This window comes from Protopterus annectens, chromosome 14.part0 (genome assembly GCF_019279795.1).
Source record: "Protopterus annectens isolate FY-2018-M chromosome 14.part0, PAN1.0, whole genome shotgun sequence".
Taxonomy (NCBI): Eukaryota; Metazoa; Chordata; order Ceratodontiformes; family Protopteridae; genus Protopterus; species Protopterus annectens.
This window is the reverse complement of record NC_056748.1, coordinates 18,642,376-18,662,108: the sequence shown is the minus strand read 5'-3', so window position 1 is coordinate 18,662,108 and position 19,733 is coordinate 18,642,376.

The window sequence follows — 19,733 nt, the reverse complement described above, 5'->3', positions numbered from 1 at the left end:
ATTTTTTTCCAAGGGAATAAAATCGCTGTTCCGAAGCAAAAAAAAAAAAATGTAAAACATTACATATTGTGGGAAGCTTCACTCCCCACACCCCCGACACCCCCCTACTTAAATATACCAACTCCGACATCGCACTACAGTGCCGAAAAGGCAAAGTAGCGAAAGTGGCCACATGAATTCTTTCCCACGGAAAGAATTTGCTGAAAAGCTGCTTTACTATTTTGCCTTTTTGCGCTTTTCAGTTCGACAAAGACACATTTGACAACCTGCATCTGCGACAGCGTAATAGGGAGCCTGGAGTCTATGGGGCCTGGGCCTTATTTTGTGCATATTAGATGGTATCTTTTTTTCTTCCAAACATCTTTATTAAATTTTCACATACGACAAAGGCAATCTTAGATTTATATAAATGAAAAACATACAAAATTATACCACTTTAGTTACAAACAGTTTACATCACAGACACCCTTGAAACAACAGTAGTTGCAAACATTATACATCACTTATAAACCTTCCAGTCATTGTCAGTTAAGCATTATATGGCTCATTCAAATCCCACCTCTTAAACCTCGTTCCTGCTCTGCATATATTGTTCCCACAATTCTCATTTTTTTCCTATGAGGTTTGCTCCTTCCCTTTTCTAAAGATCGCAATTCCAGTTGTTTTATCTCAGTTACTGTATTCATTACTTCTAGTAAAGTTGGTCTAGACTTTGATTTCCATTATTTGTAATTGCTTTTTTGGCAGCCACCATAATTAGACTCAGCAAGGCTTTACTGTCTCTAGGCAATTCTGATTCTGTATCATAACTCAAAAAAATCATCTCCCCAGTCAGTCAAATCCACTCACCCAGCATGTCTGACAGAATGGCCTGCAGGGAATCCCTAAAGTCTGCCAGCTCATTACAATCCCAAAAAATATGTTCCCAGCTACCTCTGTCTTGCCTATCACACCTCCAACATTTGCACCTGCGGAAAAATTATTTGGAGTCTACTTGGGGTATCAAAATACCTATGTAAACTCTTCCAGGCAAAGATCCTAAATGTTCTCGATTTTGTTGCATATTTGGGAGATATACATACATCCCCCACTTTGTGAATTGCTTATCCAATCTCTCTTCCCAATCCTTTCTAACCTCCTCTGATTGATTCTTATAATTACCATGCAATATTTTATATGCTTTACTAATTATTCCTTTTTTAATGGCAGCTTCTGTTCAAAATTCTATTAAAAACTCTGCCAGTGCTGGCCTTTCATTCAAAAGCCCCCTATGTCTTTGCCTATATTCTGATGTGGGAAGGCAATCTCTAACCTGCAGTCCAAATAAAGTCTTGGCCTCTTTCCATTCTACTACCTTTCCCTTTCTAGTTATTTGCTCCCACTACCTTGGTGCCTTTGCCAGTTTTCTCCATGGCATATTTTGTCTCATATTGAGTTACAGAGGTGTGGCATAGCCACAGTGATGTTGTTTGATTAGGAATAAATGTTTTGGCTTTTATTAGAGTTGAATCATTTTCTAGTCTGACCTCAAAATGATAGTTGTGTCTGTATCTGCTGCACTTTTGGGCAAAGATATATTCAAACTCTACCATATTTATTTCACTCTGTGAATAATAGTTAGAAATAGTTATGTAGTACTGATTTCTTACAGTTTGCTAACCACATCTTAGGTTAGATTTTGACTTTATTTCTGCATAATCTGGAATTATAAACATTTGAAAAATGAGTATTTTGAGTAGCTGACATTTTGGCTATCATCAAAGTCAACCTTACAGGCCCATTCACTGTTGAAATATTCCACTCTAAGCTCAACGCCCACTTCAGTTCCAGTTCATGAATATTTTGTTTGCATCTTTCCCCACTGCTTTTCTCTTCATTCTGATAATACTTGTTGATGTGTTTACAATGGGTTTTTAATCCATCTGTTTTCATGTTTAAGATATGGCATTTTTTTCTTTTAGCTCGGTTAAGTCTTCTGGCACTTTCTCATAGTATTTTATTGCTTTTTGCAATAAAAAGAGATACTTTTTCAGCCTTTTCATCTTCATCTTTGAGATCTTTTTCAGTAACAAGACATGTCAATATGTTCAGTTTTCTCTGCATTTGTCTTTTGTACTTCATCATTTTAACTTACAAGCTATCCATAAATCTATCATTTACTTTTAGTGCTTATATGAAAAACAATCACCCCCCCCCAAAAAAAAAAAAAAACACTCCAGGAGTTGATGTTTGCTTAAAACACTGTTGCCATTTCCAGACTTTCCAGTGGTTCCTGGTAAGACTTGACTTGTAATGTTGTGTCACAGCGTTCAGTGTTTTACACCCAGAATTAGGGACAAAGCAAATATGAATGGGGTAAAAGACCTCAAGTTAGGGACATTTTGACATGTTTTAAATAATGGTGCTATTAACATAAAAAAGCATTGTTAAAAAGCGGATGTGAATTATTTTTTTCTTAAGTAAAAGAAGTCTATAACTGTCAAGATTTCCATTATTTACTGACTATAATCTATCATCTTTCATCAGACAAATGTCCGGTTTTAGGAGGGATACTGCAAACTTTTTACCACAAATTAGAGATGTCTCAAAAAATTAGAGACAGTTAAGGGCATTTTGTTGACTATTACAACAATAAGGGGCTAATGTTGGTAGAGCAGCAAGCAGAATGGTCACAGAGATAGCTAGCATGAGGGTGGGACAGAGTATGAAACATGCTAAGGACATAAGCATTTGCATTTGAAGAGAAAATGGGAACTGGGGAAATGTTAGAAGAGCCTAACATATCAATAAGGGATGATATGAGATGCGGTGGTAGTGCTGCGGTAGCATTGTCGCCTCACAGTAAGATGTTGTCCCGTTCGATTCTCAGCTCGAGCGTCTTCTGTGTGGAGGCATACGTGAATGGGCATGCCTTCATTGAAGGTTGTGCGTCAGGGCTGGTAACCCAGTACGTAAAAATCCACTACCAGATATTAGCGGACCGGAGTTCTGCTGTGGCAAAAGACGCAAACAAACATTAGCTGGAATTAATAAGGGAGGTCAAATGGTAACAGAACATAGAACACTGAAATCTGACTTAAGGAACTGTTCATATACTGAATTTAATGGGTTCTTGGAATAACTTGCTGAAGAAAATGTGAGATTATAGGTCAGCTGAAGGATTCATGGGAGCATGGGAGATAAAAAAGATGGAGGCGAGATACATATAAAGACTAACAATACCTAATGGACATGACAGACCGCTCATTTTCTCCCACCTTAATCATCTGTTCATATGTTTATGTAAAGTAGTTCTCGGTTCTCATACTGTTACACAATGTAAAATGTGGGAAATTACATATTTGTTCTGTAATTAAAATGATACTAAGAAACCTGTAAGTTATGACATAGTTTAGAAACTGTGTTGAGTTCATGTGCTGCTATGAAAAACAGGACTTTGTGTGTGTGTGTGTGTGTGTGTGTGTGTGTCAGTTACCACCAATTTCTTACCTATTCTACAACTAAATATTTTATAGAAAATGTAAAATGATGCACCTTATTTAATTACATATCTATAAATGATAACGCTTCAAAACAATAACAAAATCACTGAGTAAAACAAAACCACATAAAACACTGAAGCCATCAAAACAGATGAAAATGTTCTTAAAACATTGCTATTATAAAAGTTACACTTAATATTTAATCAGTTTCAAGAAATAAAAAAGATACTGAAAAATAGTTGGATAATATAGCCTTGCTGATCAGACAAAATGGAAATGATAACATCATATAACACAGTTGAAACCTCTGACATTAATAACATTTCATAAACAAACAGCAACATTGTCATATTTATTCAGTGTCACTAGCACTATATTTAGAAAAGTAAACAAAGTTTTATAATCACAACAAGTTTCTAATGGGCATAAATGCAAACAACTTACTACATATTTTCTATGGGATATTATGAGACTTAATCATAGAAGGATTATGCTTTCACACACACATGATCAGTAAAGTGAAAGAAAAATAATATTATTCATTTGCTTTAATCAGGCAATTTTTTCAATATCCTTGTTTATGGTATGGTTGTTTTTAAACTGTTCTCATGAACCACATGTGGAGTCGTGCCACACATCATACAATTTGCTTATACAATGCAAGACTGACTAGTACAACTCTTGTTAACACTGGCATGTTGTTTGATCAGTGAAAACTCTGCATCATATTTCACAAAAGCAGACTTACAATGCAATAGCAAAAGAATATCTTTCCTGGAATTTCATAACAATGAATTCTGTAACGTACACACAAAGCATATTGTTTATGTTTGAGTGATAGTACTCTACTCAGTAAATGAGTCATAGCTTCAAGTTATTGGAACCAGCAAGCAGTGGAGACAAACAGTTGCTTACATGCATTCCACAATATCTTATGACATTTCATAAGAATGAGGAAGTGATCTGAAAGAAAGGCTATATTAATCAGTCTGCTTGTAGACTTGTGAAATAAAAAAATGAAGAAAAGGATCGAGCAGGTGAGATCAGAAATCTACAACCAAACACTAAGATCGTACTTTTAAGGAATATAACATGCCCTTCACAGCCCAGTAGGGCGGCGTGGTGAAGCTCTGACTGTGAAAGAGGTGGCCCATTGTTAATTAATGACACACTGCTGGGGGCTTAAGGTGGGGAAAATGACAATGAGCAACTCAACCATGCCACGAGTGGAAGGCAATTCTGTCTTTCCACTTTGATGACATCTAGTGGGAACAGCCACTGGCTTGACAGCACAGTAGATTAAAGTTCTGATCTGCTAGCAAGCTGCTTTCTGTGGCACAGGATACAGAGTTTGAGTCTTTTCACCGCCATTTGCCTACTACGTGACTATGAACAAGTCATTTAGACAGTGCTGCTCAGTTGCCCCTGAAGACACATATTTGTCCAGTGGGCTTACCCATTTAACTAATGTATATCATAATAATAATAATAATAATAATAATAATAATAATAATTAGGTGTTGCGCCAGTATAGTATGCACCCACTGAACTCGTGCTGCATAGCCAATATACTACTTGGCTAGGGAGCTCTATGTGTTAGTAAGCAGGCTCCCATAGGCCAGCAGCAATTGTGAAGTAAAGGGGAATTAGGAAGTGAGGCCAAAGGAACCCACATATGGCAGCTGCCAACCTTCTGCCTCTCACCTTTGTCCAGGGAAATGAAGAACTTAATTAGGCCCTTCAGTCAGGAAAAGATGAACTACATGGGCGTTTACCTAACCTGAATATACCTGTTTCCCTCACCCAGGAAAAGAGGAATTAATGATTCAGTTGGGTTATGGTGGGAGATCCATGGGACAAGACAATGGTGGGATAAAAAAGGAATGTATGATACTGCCTTTTGATAAATGCTAAGAGTGCAGATTTAGAGAATGCAGAGTAAAGTGAACTCAAGCAGTAAACATCAGAAATGATTGCTGATGTAGAGATGGTAGCATAAGTGGTGTACAGCTATGATGAGGCAAGCCTGACTGATTAAGGAGGTGAGCAGCATATTCTATAGTAGAGATACAACTCAAAGTCATGGAAGGTCACAGATGGAGCTTTCATCTTCTAGTACAAATAACATAGGGCATATAGTAAAGGACTGGTCACTATAATAGTAACTTCATTTGTGTAACCAGACCGTTACAAATTCTGTAAGTAAAGAGAATGCCAGTGGATCCTCTGGAAGCCCTATTTTAGAGGAAGGATGAACTTTCATAATGAGTCAAACTAATAAACAAAATTAAGACTCTGTAACATAAAATGCTGAAAAAAGACCAGTATTTTTTTTTTGAAGAAACACCAGCATGGGTTATTTGACAATGGGATCATAGTATAGATTGTTCTTATGCCCCTTTCCATTAATTTTAAGATTTTTTAGAATATCTCAAGATGAGCAAGGATACAGTTATTAAGCAATCTAGAAAAGGTTATAACAACAGGATATAATACAGACATAAAATCAGTTGTCATAAATATAAAGAAAGTATAGCTTATTTTATTATATTAGCATGAGACAACATTATAAGGTTTTATAATTCAAAATTTTGCTGAATGTTTGAGGGATAGTAATAGTTAACTCATATATATTCTGTACTGTGTGACATTAAAAATAAATATTCTTCACGAATCCCTGTCTGACCTCTGATAAGAAGAATAATCTATAATTATGTGTTTTTATTTTACTGACATTTATTATGGTCAGACTATTTTTCATTATCTTTTAGGTTAAAAGGTATTGAAGAATATCAGATGAAAATATAACTTTTGTAATATTTATTAAAAATTCTTTATTAAACTAACTATGCACGTCTGCTAGAGACAATCATAATGCCTTCTTCACATATGTCCGCAACCAGCACCCAGACCTGTTCAGAACTGGTGGTCAACGACACCACATATACAAATGCCGTAGCTACAGCAAACTTGTTGGCTGACAGATTCAGCAAAAACTTTATCCCTCTGTCCCCCCATCAGTAAATTAGTACATCCTGAGTATCTGCCCTCTTCTCCTTATATCTAGGGAACAGGTCATTACTGATCTCTCAAAGCCAAAAAATATATCCTCCATGGGACCCGATAACATCACAGGCTGCATCCTACATGAACTCAGGCAGGAACTTGCAGCACCATTAGGCACCCTATTCAACCAAATCCTGAGTACTGGCTTCATCCCAGCTGAGTAGAGGACAGCCACTGTCATCCCTTTACACAAAGGTTGAGCATCCACTGATGCAGGAAATTACAGACCCCTCAGCCTAACTAGCCTGATCTGCAAGGCCATGGAATGGATTATCATGGACCTCATTAACAAGGACATTGGCAACCACCAAACACTTGATCCCACACAGTTTGGCTTTGTCAAGGGGAAGTCATGTCTGCTAAATTTGGTCATCTTCTTTGAGACAGTCTCCAAAGCCATGGACGAGGGGAAGATAGTGCACACTGCCTATCTTGACCTGGCCAAAGCCTTTGACACTATACCCCACTCAGGCATAATAGATACACTCTCTCAACTAGGCGTCAATCCATATGTTACTAGATGATTAGAAAACTGGCTCACTGATAGAACCCATGCAGTCAAAATAGGGGAAACCACCTCAAGCAGTAGACCTGTAACAAGTGGCGTACCCCAAGGTTCGGTCTTGGGGCCTCTGTTATTTGGGATATACTTTTTAGAGGTACAGGCCAAAACCAGTGGGCTATGGCTGACCAAGTTTGCAGATGACTGCAAGCTGGGTGCTGTCATCAGTTCCCCTAGTGATGTGGACATCCTCTAACAGGGTCTCACTCAGACAAATGACTGGTGCTAGAAACATGGCCTCAAGCTGAATACTAAAAAATGCATCATCATCACCTTTGGGGAGAGTGAAGCCCCCACAAATTATCACATTAATAACAATGTCCTAAGCACACAATCAGTCATGTGGTATTTGGGAACCCAGGTTGATAGCAACCTGACTTTCGACCACCATGTTGCTTCCATTGTACGGAAAGCCTTCTACATGGCCCACCTCATAAGTAAAGGTATCTCATCCAGGGACAAGGAGGTCATAACATCCCTGTATTCTTCCCTTATAAGGCCCATTATTGAGTACAATGCCCCTTTTGGCATGAACATCGCACAGCACATGCAACACGTATTAATACTATACATTATATAAATTCATATTACCTATTATTTGATAAATCTATAACAAATCTTTTCTTCTTAAATCATTTAAAAAACTACAATTTAGCTGCAATTAATTGTAATATGCCACTAAAGGAACAATTTCCATTAATGCCTGGGGGGGAGGGGGGGTGTAGCATCCAATCTCAGCTGCCATTCCATCTTCAATTCTTCTAATTTTGACTTATTCTCTTACTGGTATAGCAAAATTAAGAGCAACTAAATTGTAGTTTTTTTTATAAATGATTTAACAAGAATAGATGTGTTATGGATTATAGCCTTAAAGTCTGTAAACTCTCCTCCACTGACATCCTGCTGGTCAGATTTTACTCTCTACTTCCTAACAGACACTGACATTTACTCATATGTTCTTACTGAAACTATTTGTTTCTCTTATGTTTTCTTCTAGACTGGCTATTCCTATTATTTATATCCTCCTGTCTTTCTTTAGTGGAACTGCATGCCTTCAAGGAAGTCATCCTTAGTCTCCCCTTCTTTTCTTATTTCTTCTTGAGCAAGACAGTTATTAAACCACTTTCAGCCCTCAGTTAGTATTTCTGTACAGTCAACATTGGCTCAGCACACTAAACTGTCCCTTTAGTGTGTTTTTATTTTGCTATAAAAGTGCACCTGCAAACAAATAGATGTGTATATAACAGTGAAGTCTACAGTTTGAACTGCAGTCTGTGTTTATGTAAATTATAAATATTGTGGCAGCCTAAAACAAAGAACTGTGCCCACTATAACAGCTTCATTCTCTTAGACCACAGCAGTCCCGTTGGTAGTTTCTCCTTTAAGTGGGATCAGTTCATTGTTTTTAGCCATCCACTGTCTCCCTTCCTTAAGTTTATTTCTCTTCTTGTGTAACCACCAAGTTTTGAGTCAGTAATTTTCCATAGCTGCACTACTACATTCTGGCTTACTCATTGGTTTGTTGCTCTCTGGGGGTTGCGGTGGCCTTTGGACTTTGCATTTCAAAGTCCATAGAAACCTCCTTACATTATACAGTTGTTTAAATATTCAAGTGCAATTTCTACTGTTATCACCATTAGTCAGGTCAAGCTGATACTGGACTAACTCTCCTACTAAAACTGTGTCCTAGAGCAACAAAATCAAGACTTTCATCTACTAGCCAAGATGTCTTTTAAACTACGTTGTTCCTTTTACTTTTCTCTCTCAGCAGATTTGTGGCTGTTTACGTTAAGTCACTGTTTGTTTTTTCTTTCTTCTGTCTCTTTGAAAATTTTCAACCTGCTTCATTCATCCTCACTAACACTTGAGATCACTCCACTCCCCTACCCTATCCCAATTCCCACACACCCCCTCATATTCTACGTTTATACTTCCATACTACCACCCACATATTTCTCAAACCAATATCATTAGTTCCCGCCAGAAGAAAACATTCAATAAAATTGTTTCTAATAGTAGCACCCACTCTTGTTTACCACCTAAGACTTTCTCTCAAAGTGCCTTAATCCTTGCCCCCTATAACTATCAAATTATGGTTCCCCTTTATAATCTTGAAATACTGAAATCTCGAATTTCAGTATCCCGAGACCATAAAGGCAAATTTTTAAAATAGCGAAAGTGCATAATCACGAATTCTAATATCTCAAATTCCTGGTTATGGCTTTATGCTTCGTTACGTCAGGTGTTTTCTGTGGATGGTGTACGGTATCATTTATGGATTTAGGTATGATTTAAGGTAAGTGAGTGTTTTGTAAGGATTTTGGCTGGGAGTTTGAATGTATGTGAGTGTGTTTGTAAGTTGTACTTGTGGGTTAGGGTAGGCAGGTGAAAATATGAGTGTGTAAGTGCTGGATGTGTTGGTGTTTGTATATGTGTGATGTGTGTGTCTGTGTGCGAGGAAGTGTGGAATGTCTGGGTGTGAGTTTGCTGTCTTTTCCTGTTTGTGCAATCTTGGAGTTAGTATATATATATATATATATATATATATATATATATAAGTAGGGGTGTGTGTGGGTGCAGGGGGGGCTTGCCCCTCTGCTTATATGTAGTGTAGGTATGTTGATTTGTGTTGTTGTGTTTGTATATGTAGTGTGGGTAGGATAGTGTATGTGCTGTGTGGTGTGTGATGTGTATATGTTTGTGATTTTGTATTTCGTGGTTTTGGGGTTTCGGGTTTTGAACATTCGCCTTTATGGTTTTGAGATACTGAAATCTGAGATTTCAGTATTTCGAGATTATAAAGGGGAACCATAAAATTACATATCTGCAACCCACCCAGTACCCTCCTAATGTTTTCTAATCCTTATTTACAACAAAGATAAAATCCAAGTTAAATAAGATGCTCCTAACTCTGATTATTTTACTTTTCCTCCTCATACTACTAGCCTTCATCACCAATTATCAGATCCACCTCCTTCAAATACTTAGGATATCAACCAATCCTCACAAAGAATATCAACATCTATGTCTTTAAACAAACCACATCCGATTTATTTATCTGTAACTATCTCAAAACTAAGTATGCAAATTTACGATCAAGTACCAAATCAAGACCAAAATATAACTGGCCACACTCTTCCCTCTGTAAAATATCAATTCAACAAATTAGCAGAGATATTCACCCTAACCCAGGTCCCACTGTTCATAAAACCATAACTTCCAACCTCAAGATAAACCAGTCACCTAATACATCTCTGCAAAAAACAGAACCCAACTCACATTACTAAATATGAACCTAAGAAGTATGTGCAATAAAATCCATGACATGCATGCCTACTATGTCATATGCAGTGCTGATGTATTCATAGCTTCTGAAACCTGGTTAAAAGAGATATAAAGAATAATAAGCTCACCCCCCCCCAGGATGCAGTATAGATCCTGCATTGGATATACCAACAGATTAACCATGGAACTATAATACTTGGAGGCTTAAATATAGACTGGTAACTCATAAATTCCACTACCTCCACTAAATCCATAAACTAGTTCAGCTTCAGACAATTAATAAGCATACCTATTAGAATCAATAAAACTTCTGGGAGAATTGGATTCTTACAGATGAACCAGACAAACTGACAAAAGTAAGCTGCCTCTCAGATAGCATAAGTAGCCACATACCGACATATGCTATTAGAACTCACCGTAACCTAGACAAACATATCATATATGAACAAATACAAAATACAACCAATTTCAGCAAAGATATTTTTAATGAAGCAGTAAAACAATATAATTAGAATGTGCTTAGAACAATGCAACTAGATACTGCTGTAGAACACTTTAATAACATAGTCTTATAGACTTTAAATAATATAGCACCAGTACACCATAAAAGAGTAAAGTCCAATTCCACACCATGACTGACAAAAGAAAAAAAATCATGTCAGAAAAGGATACAGCCTAGAAAAATTGGTATAAAAATAGAACTCAAAATGCCTTCCAGCAATTTAGACATGTTAGAAACCTTGCAAAACTCCATGTCAAACAGGATAAGCAAAGATATTATACCAGCCTACAAAAGAAACATAAAAACAACCCAAAACCTTTTTTGGTCAGCACTAAATAAACTACTCCAACATAGCAAGACCACCACTCCCTCTCCAAAAACAGACAATATGACAGACTCTACCCCCACGCAGTTTAAATTCTACTTCATACAATCAATATTATCTCTCTTAGACACCAATACATCTGTGCCTCTCTCTCTAGCCCTTTCCAATCAAAACCACCCACGGCCCTTCAGTTTTAGTTGTGTACCTACCTTTTTCATAAGGAAGTTGATCCTTAAACTAAAAACCACTTCCATAGCTGTAGACCAGCTACCATCTGACTACCTAAAAATGGTCGCAGAAGTCATAGTCTTCCCTGTGGCCATACTAATTAATGGGTCCATAGTGGAAAGATATATCCCATCACTGTGGAAAAAAATCCTACATCATACCACTTCACAAAAGTGGCACGTCTACAGTGTTTAATAACTACAGACCAATAGCGATTCTCCCCTCTCTCCAAAAAATTAGAGAAATGCATCCATATGCAGCTGATGCAATACCTAACCTCAAATAACCCGCTCTCAGAAACACAGCATGGATTTAGGCCCCACCACAGCATCACTATTGCTCAACTACATTTTACCAATATAATAAACCAATACAGAAACAATGGTCTGCTTGTGGCCACCATGTTCTTATACTTGTTAAAGGCATTTGAGACTGTTTCACACTAGCAAATGCTCATTCAACTCTCCTCAATACAACTTCCATAATATTCCTTATTGTGGGTTCTTAGTTACCTATCTGGAAGGCAGTAAGCTGTTAAATGGCAATAAACCTACTCATCCTTTCAACCAGTTACTACAAGTGTCCCTCAGGACTCTGTCCTGGGTTCTCTCCTATTTAATATATTTATTAATGACCTCCATACCTCAACTCATTATGCTAGTTTAATTCAGTATGCAGATGACTCAACATAAATATGTTCGGCCTCAACAATAAATAAACTCCAAGACATTACCCAAAAGTCTTTCTCCTCTGTAGAAACCTAGCTCAAAGAATTAAACCACCTACTCAACCCCAAGACAATTAAGTTAATCTTTTTACCTCAAAAAGTTGCCAAAATCGAAAGCAATCTTTTACCATAACATCAGCAAATAATACTGTAATTGAAACTGTAACTCACAGTTAACTTCTAGGCATTATAATAGATGACAATCTCAAATATGAGAAGCGTATACTGCCCACCATTAAATCTACACAATCCCTTTATAGGATCAATGGAGTCCTTACAGATACTGCAAGAAAAACTCTAGCCACCACCTTATTATTGCTGACTAGCTTATATGCCACTCCTATCCTAACAAACTTAAACAATACTTAAAGAAACCTAGAGCTGTTGGACATGCTCCACTTAAAGAAATCCCAATCCCTCTGAGCTACACACTCTAGGGACCTAAACCTCGTCACCACAATAAACAGAACATGCCGGAGGGATAGATTCCTGTCCCAGAGACGTCCCATACTCTGGAACAGACTACCTATCTATATCAAACAAAGCTCCTCATTAGCACTCTTCAAGAAAAATCTTGATGATTGGATGGGAAATAGGAAATTCACCCCGGGGATCACATCTGTGGCTCTGCACGACAGTGGCACAGGAAAATAATTTCTTGGGTGGCAAAAGCCAGGGTACCTTTTTGGCTGGGTTTGTATAGGCCTCAGGGCCAATAGCCTAGTATCTACCTATGAACCTATGAACCTATGAAAGAAACTTGTCTCCTGCCATAATAAAGTAGCTAAATTTGCCACCAATCTTCCTCATAGGACCCACCATTGTCATAGTTTAAAGCAATTAAACTGGCTTGAGGTACAGAACTGCCTGACATACTCACAACTAACTATGGCACACAGATTCATTCATCATCCAGAAAAATGGCCTGCACTACATAACTTATTACCTACTGTCCAGCAAGGGATCTTTGCTCTAGTACACTTCACCCACAGCAACCGGGATGACAGAACAGCAGATTTATTAAAACAGACCCAACCTCGGTTGCCATTGGTGAAGTGCAGTTTGGATCCCGGTTGCTGTTGGTAAACTGCAGTTTGGCTGCTTTTGTTTCACCTTTGCTCTAGTAACAAATTCTTATTGCTTACAAATAAGTCAAATAATGTTGCAGGAGACTCTGTCTACTCCCAATACATTGCTAAACTCTGGAATAGTATCCCCACACAAATAAAACTCTCCAACAAACTCAGTAGTTTTAAACCACTGCTTAAACATCTTAACCAGTCCTGGTCCTGCACATGCTCATCAAAAGGTTAAGAATTTCAGTTCACTGTACAATATTCCCCAAATACTTTCTTTAAACAGATTACACTCAACCTCTCACTGAAGTGACAAAACAACTTTTATACATAACTGCTGCATGTAGAATCCATTATGTTGCACGTGGGCTTTCTCTTTAGTAACGTCTACCTCTGTAAAATCTTAGAATATATAAATGTATATACAGTTTGTGTATAAATGTAAATAGAAATGTAATTACTTTGTGTTTAACTGGAACTTAAAGTAGAATGCAATGTAAGCAAATGGAGCTTTTCTCCCCAGGCCTTTGCTGAAAATGGGTATTACCCAGTCAGACTTTCCTGGTAAACAAGGACAAATAAATAAATAATAAATAAACACTCACCAGTTTCTGAAGAAGTCCTAGAATGATGAAAGTGCTTAAACAACCTCATTTATAAACATTTTACCTCCATGAGAACATATCCAGTATGTACATTCTTGTTTTTTTGTTTGTTTCACACACATGGAAGTGCTCCTTTTTTGGCTATTCATTAGTTAAAATATACTGCGGTGGTGATGCTGCGGTAGCGTTGTCACCTCACAGTAAGACGCTGTCCAGTTCAATTCTCTGCTAGAGCATCTTCTGTGCGGAGACATGCGTGAATGGGCATACCTTCGTTGAAAGTTGTGCATCAGGGCTGGCAACTCGGCACATAAAAATCTATTGCCAATCAGTAGCGGACCGGAGTTCTGCTGTGGCGACCCCTAACTGGGAAAAGCCAAAAGACGCAACAACATTAGTTAAAATAACAAGAGAGTTTGTTTATGACAGGTAGTAAATGCACCTGGATTTGTAGACAATCTTCCTTTTCATGTAACAGGAGTTAGGAATTGACACAGAGTTTCAGCTACCATTTGGGAAGGTCAGCAGAAATATAATTAATAAATAATGAGTCAATCAGGGGCCTCAAAATAGAGTCTCGGTGAACTCAGAAAGAAAAGTAAATGAAGTTGGTTAGTTTTTTTTTCAGCCTGAGCTTTAATACATCTATTGGAAATGTAGCTAGCAAGCCAAGTGAAGGGACCGATATCAAGACCTATGGAGGAAAGCCTGGAAAAAACAAGGGGATGATTAAAAGATCTAGGAACAGTTTCCATGTAAGGTTGTCACTATCCATATCTTGACATCTGTAGCCTGCAAGACAACTGTAAGGGTGTTAAAACCAGGTCTGAAGCAATGTCTGCTATTACCATTAAGATCTTACTTCTGGGTAAATGATGTTACTTGAGTTTAGACCCATCTTTCAAATATTTTAGGAAGTAGGGGGAGATTAGGTATCAGTCTTCTGGTTTCGAGGGGTTCCTACATTTATGGAGGGGTGCAGTAACTACTGATTATCATGCATTAGGAATAGTACCCATAGGAAGGGCTATGATAAGAAGACAGGCGAAAGGCACTCTTGATCAGAAATTTTGGATGAAGAAATTCCTAGAAACAAAGTAGATTGATCAATTTTATGAAGTGAATTATAAATTATAAACCATTGTGTGAAAGAGAATTTTAAAGTGGAATTTGGGACATCAAATAGGTTAAAGGGGTTGACAATTAATGGGCACAAGGGAGAACTGGGGAGAGGCTAGAACAATCCCTGCGAAATAAAGTATTTTTATATAACAAAGCACGTTCTTGAAAAGAGGAATCAGAACTATTTTAAACGGGGGAGGGGGCTGCTAGTAATGTCTAATGCAGTTAATCAGATTCTTGATTTCTGACTCGTGTGATTTAGGGCTGTGTATGTGCTGATTTTTCTGTTTAAAAATGTTTTTGTCTTTTTATCTCCTTTCCAATAGAACTTCTTAAAATATGAAAGCTATCTTGATTTATGTGGTGGGAAGTAAATTTCAGTTTCTTCCAGTCCATATCCATAGAATGCAGCAGGTTTTTCATATTTTAGTACTGTATAAACACATTGCAACGAATGGGGCAACACTTACATTGATTAAGCTAACTTCTGAATAGAAAGGAAAAATCTCTTGAATAACTAAAGAGCATCTTCAACATTAGCCATACTTTGGAGTTAAGAACAATCTAAGGTGAGAAGTAGAGGTGTAATGAAAGAGCCTTTGTTAGGGGAAACTGAGCACTCAAAAACAATGACTGGTGGGAATTTGGGGTTTTGAAGAGCAGTACTGAAAAAAACAGGGATGTGGACACTGATAAAGTCTTGAAGAAAGGAGAGCACGAGGTATGTGTAAAGGATGTTAGGAATAATAACAACATCTAGTGAGACATCATGTACAGAAGCAGGGTCCAGGCAAGTCAAATAATGAACAATTTTTTGATAATTCATATAACAACAAATAGGTGGTTAAGCTTGTTGCTAAGGTACAGACCCAGTTAATAATAAGGTCACATACAAAATCAAGTTTACGTTCCTTACCTAGGGAGACACTATTTTCAGGAATTTTTGTAGGGAAAAAATAGACAATGGGAAGAATATAAACAAAACAAAGAGCTTTGTGATAATACCTACCAATAGCTGGATAATAACCCAGATAGTCAGAGATTCACTTGTTGAGAGCAAATAGTCCATTACGTTTGGACTTAGTTTCCTTTTAATTAAAATAGTGAGCACTGCCAGGTTTAGAACCTGGTCTAGCAGTTTTAAATACTTGAAACTTAATGAACACAGCAGGAGAGAGAGACAAGATAATGACTTGAGCAAAGTTATCAAAATTATTAGGTGTAATCCAGGATTCAGGTAAACCCATTAGCTTCCTCACATGCCCCTGAGACAGGGTATCTCAGAAATTACTTGCTCACCCACGTTAGACAGAACAAGCGACTGCCCAATATCACTGTGCACTGTTTTGGGGTGTTTCTCCCTTGTTGACATTGAAGTCAGTATACATACATTTAGGGTGTTTGGGAGCATATGAGGGGTTTTCACTGAAAAAAAATTAGTTTTAAGCTTTCCTGTTACATTTTATGTAGCTGTCAGCTTTGAGGATTTGTGATTAAGGATGTGCTACACAAGTGGTTGGAAATCACTCTTACATGATGGATACATATCCATTTTGTTAGTAATGCTTTCACAGTTCAAATGGGCAATTGTAAAATCAGAATAAAACTGGGAATATTAAGTAAAAGCATGCAGAAATACAGATGGATGAGAGAAGAAATTATAAAGACAGGCGTATACTGCTTTTCCTAGATCAAGTTCAAATCTCACCTGATGACTTTAGACCAGTAAAAGGGAAGAAAGTAGTGAGTTAATCGTATACTTAGTTAGGTATGAATAATGGAATAACTATTAGTATCATTGACAGATATGGAATTTTTAAAGGAAATAAACTATATTATTACCTACTTTAAGGAAATGCAGTGTTATTATCTACTTACTTGGTACTAGGAAATGTGAGCTAACCTAAAGATAACGTTCATTTCTGACTCAAACCAGAGATATAGGGGATTAAGAAGTGGGAGAAAATGCAGACTTAATATAACACTCTGCAGTGGGTAATGGAAAGGTCAGTGTGAAAAAAAAAATACTTACAGGATTCATGCAGAGACTCACAGATTAGTGAAATGAATCTGTTGTACAATATTCTATACTGGCAATGTAACTTTTAATTTGGCACATTGTTTTTGAATCTATACTACATCAGAAAACAGTAATTTGAAACTCCCTACATTTTATCCAGCCTTTTAATAATTTTCAAATACCAACTAGCACAATTTTACATCATAATTTACCATGTACCTTTTGCATGTCAAATTACTTTGACAGCATGCCTTTCCATAAAAAGTTCATCCCGTTGTTATAATCCTACTTTGCTCCCCATAAAAACTCAACTCCCTCTCCCATAACTTCTCAGCAATATCCTCTGCAAAGCAACAACATATTTCCCCTTTTATTGGATTCTAACACTTCTTCTCCCAGTCATTTTAACTCTTGTCCTCCATCTTGTTTACTGATAGTCCATTTTCCTTCCTTTATCCACACCCTTGCCATTTGAATCTCTCTAACCCACTTCTCCTCTATAGCTTGCATCCATTTTTTCATTTTTATGACTGTCTAGCTACCGTCCCCAACATGCTGAATGAACATGTCCATTCCTCCTTTTCCATTTGAGTATGTGGGTCAAACATTGGAAGTGGTGAAGTCGTCCACAGGGCTGGAATTTTTGACTATTCCCTAGACCCCCCCACCCTCATGTCATTTGGTAATGTTTGAAGGGAAGGCATGTGATGGTGATGTGCTAATGTTTCATCCTTCCTCCACAGAAGCTCGGTCAATGCTTAACCCTTCCCCTCCTTGGACCACACCCATTCTGCATGTCATCAGCCTCCACCAGGAATCATATAGCTGGAACAACCACAGCGAATGACCTCCCTTGGATAGGTACATTCATCCTTCCCTGCCAGTGTCTCAGACACCCAAGTTGCTAATCAAGACCAGGCCAGCTGGGTCATAGTTAGAGCTTTATCCCTCTGTGCCATGGCACTGGTTGTCAGGAATATCTTGTACCCATTTGTGCTTTTTTGCTATCTCACTTATGTTCCAATTTCTACTAATGTTTATCTACACTAATAACATGAATCAAATTAATATATACATCTTTTTGATGTGCAAATAACTAATATCTTTTGTAGTGAGCATGTATGCAGCACACAATCCAAATTATCTTTACATTTTTAATATTAAACTTCGCTTTCTGTTATTCACACATTTCTCCTAATCTTTCTTTGCTATCTCTTTTCCCACTTGTTTCTACAATCTTGGTCTTATTTTTCCTCCCATTATCCACTGTTTTTTTTTTTTTATTTGTAATATTATATACATTAATCATGGAGTCAACATCTGCCTAGGACAGCAAAACTCCTCTTATGAGTTCATCCTTACATTTCACATTTTTGTCATCTCTTCTCTAGCATATTTCCCAAGTTTATTTACCTAACTCACTTTGACATAGTCATCTACTCTTAACTGATGAAATTCATTAAATGCCTCAGAATTTTGATGCTTGTTTTCTTTTCTCATATAAAGACCAAAATCTAATTTTCTTACTCCAAGTGTGTTTCTGTAGCCAATTGGAACAGCCAGGCAGTATTTAATTTATTCCCACTTCAAAGTAAAATCTCACCAAAACCCCTCAAAATGTATTTTTTCACAAAAGTACATCTTAAGACACCCATCATTTACAGTATTTTAGAAAATGTGCAATTTAATATTTTCAGATGTTCAGATTTCATTTCCTACTTTCAAAACCCTTCTACTCCCACTCCAGCCTATCCCCCAGCTTAAATTCTTCTTTCACTTCCTCCTATGACTTTCTTCCCTCTCCTGACAAAACCTGTGGCAAGAATGTTACCTTACCATGTTTCAGCCTCCGTCTCCAAGTGATTGTTCCTTTTTTTCTCTCTTATACGGCTCCTACAACTTATATTACTTTTTCTTTTCATTTATTCCACTCTTTTATCTGCCAGTGTACATTGTAACTTCAAGTTCTGCCTCAGGGCCCCCCAGGAGAATAACCACTATACCTTTGTCTTCCCTACTTTCTTATCATCTATTTCCAGTCTGCTGTATGCTCCTTATCTGTCTTTTATATTATATTCTGCATCGTACATGCACGGAGCCCTCGTTCTCCCCACTTTCTATTGTCTTGTTACTACTTCTCAGGCAAGTCTTTGCTTGTGTCCATGACGTACAAACTCCCTGATCCTCTGACTTACCTTTTTCACTGTTCTCATTCGGCAATCACTGAAAGGCTTGTCCTGCATAGGTAAAGTGCGGGGAAATGCATAACTTTAATGCCTGGTCTTCTTTGGTCCACATCCATCTTAAAAGCTTTCTATCCATTTAACTGTGTTGCTATCTTTCATATATTGTATTGCAAACATATTTTAATGAGTTATTCCCTTTCAGATATTGTATTGCAAACATATTTTAATGAGTTATTCCCTGTTTCTGCTCTTCATATTCTCAAATGTTTAATTTCTCTTCTCCACATCCCTTCTCTTCTACCTAGTTAGTCATCTCCTTCCCCTACCTTATCTGCATTTCTTGCATCTTTCTGTGATTTACTCTGCATCCTGATTTCTTTCCAGACCTTTTCAATATTTCCAACAGTTTATCCACATCCACCCCAATTTTCATCATGGTAAACATGAGGTTGCTTATCAACACACCATGTTCATATAGCATATTTTTATCCTCATTTCGCCACTTAAATTCCCTAATCACCCATCTTCTTATTTCCTCTGCCAGTAG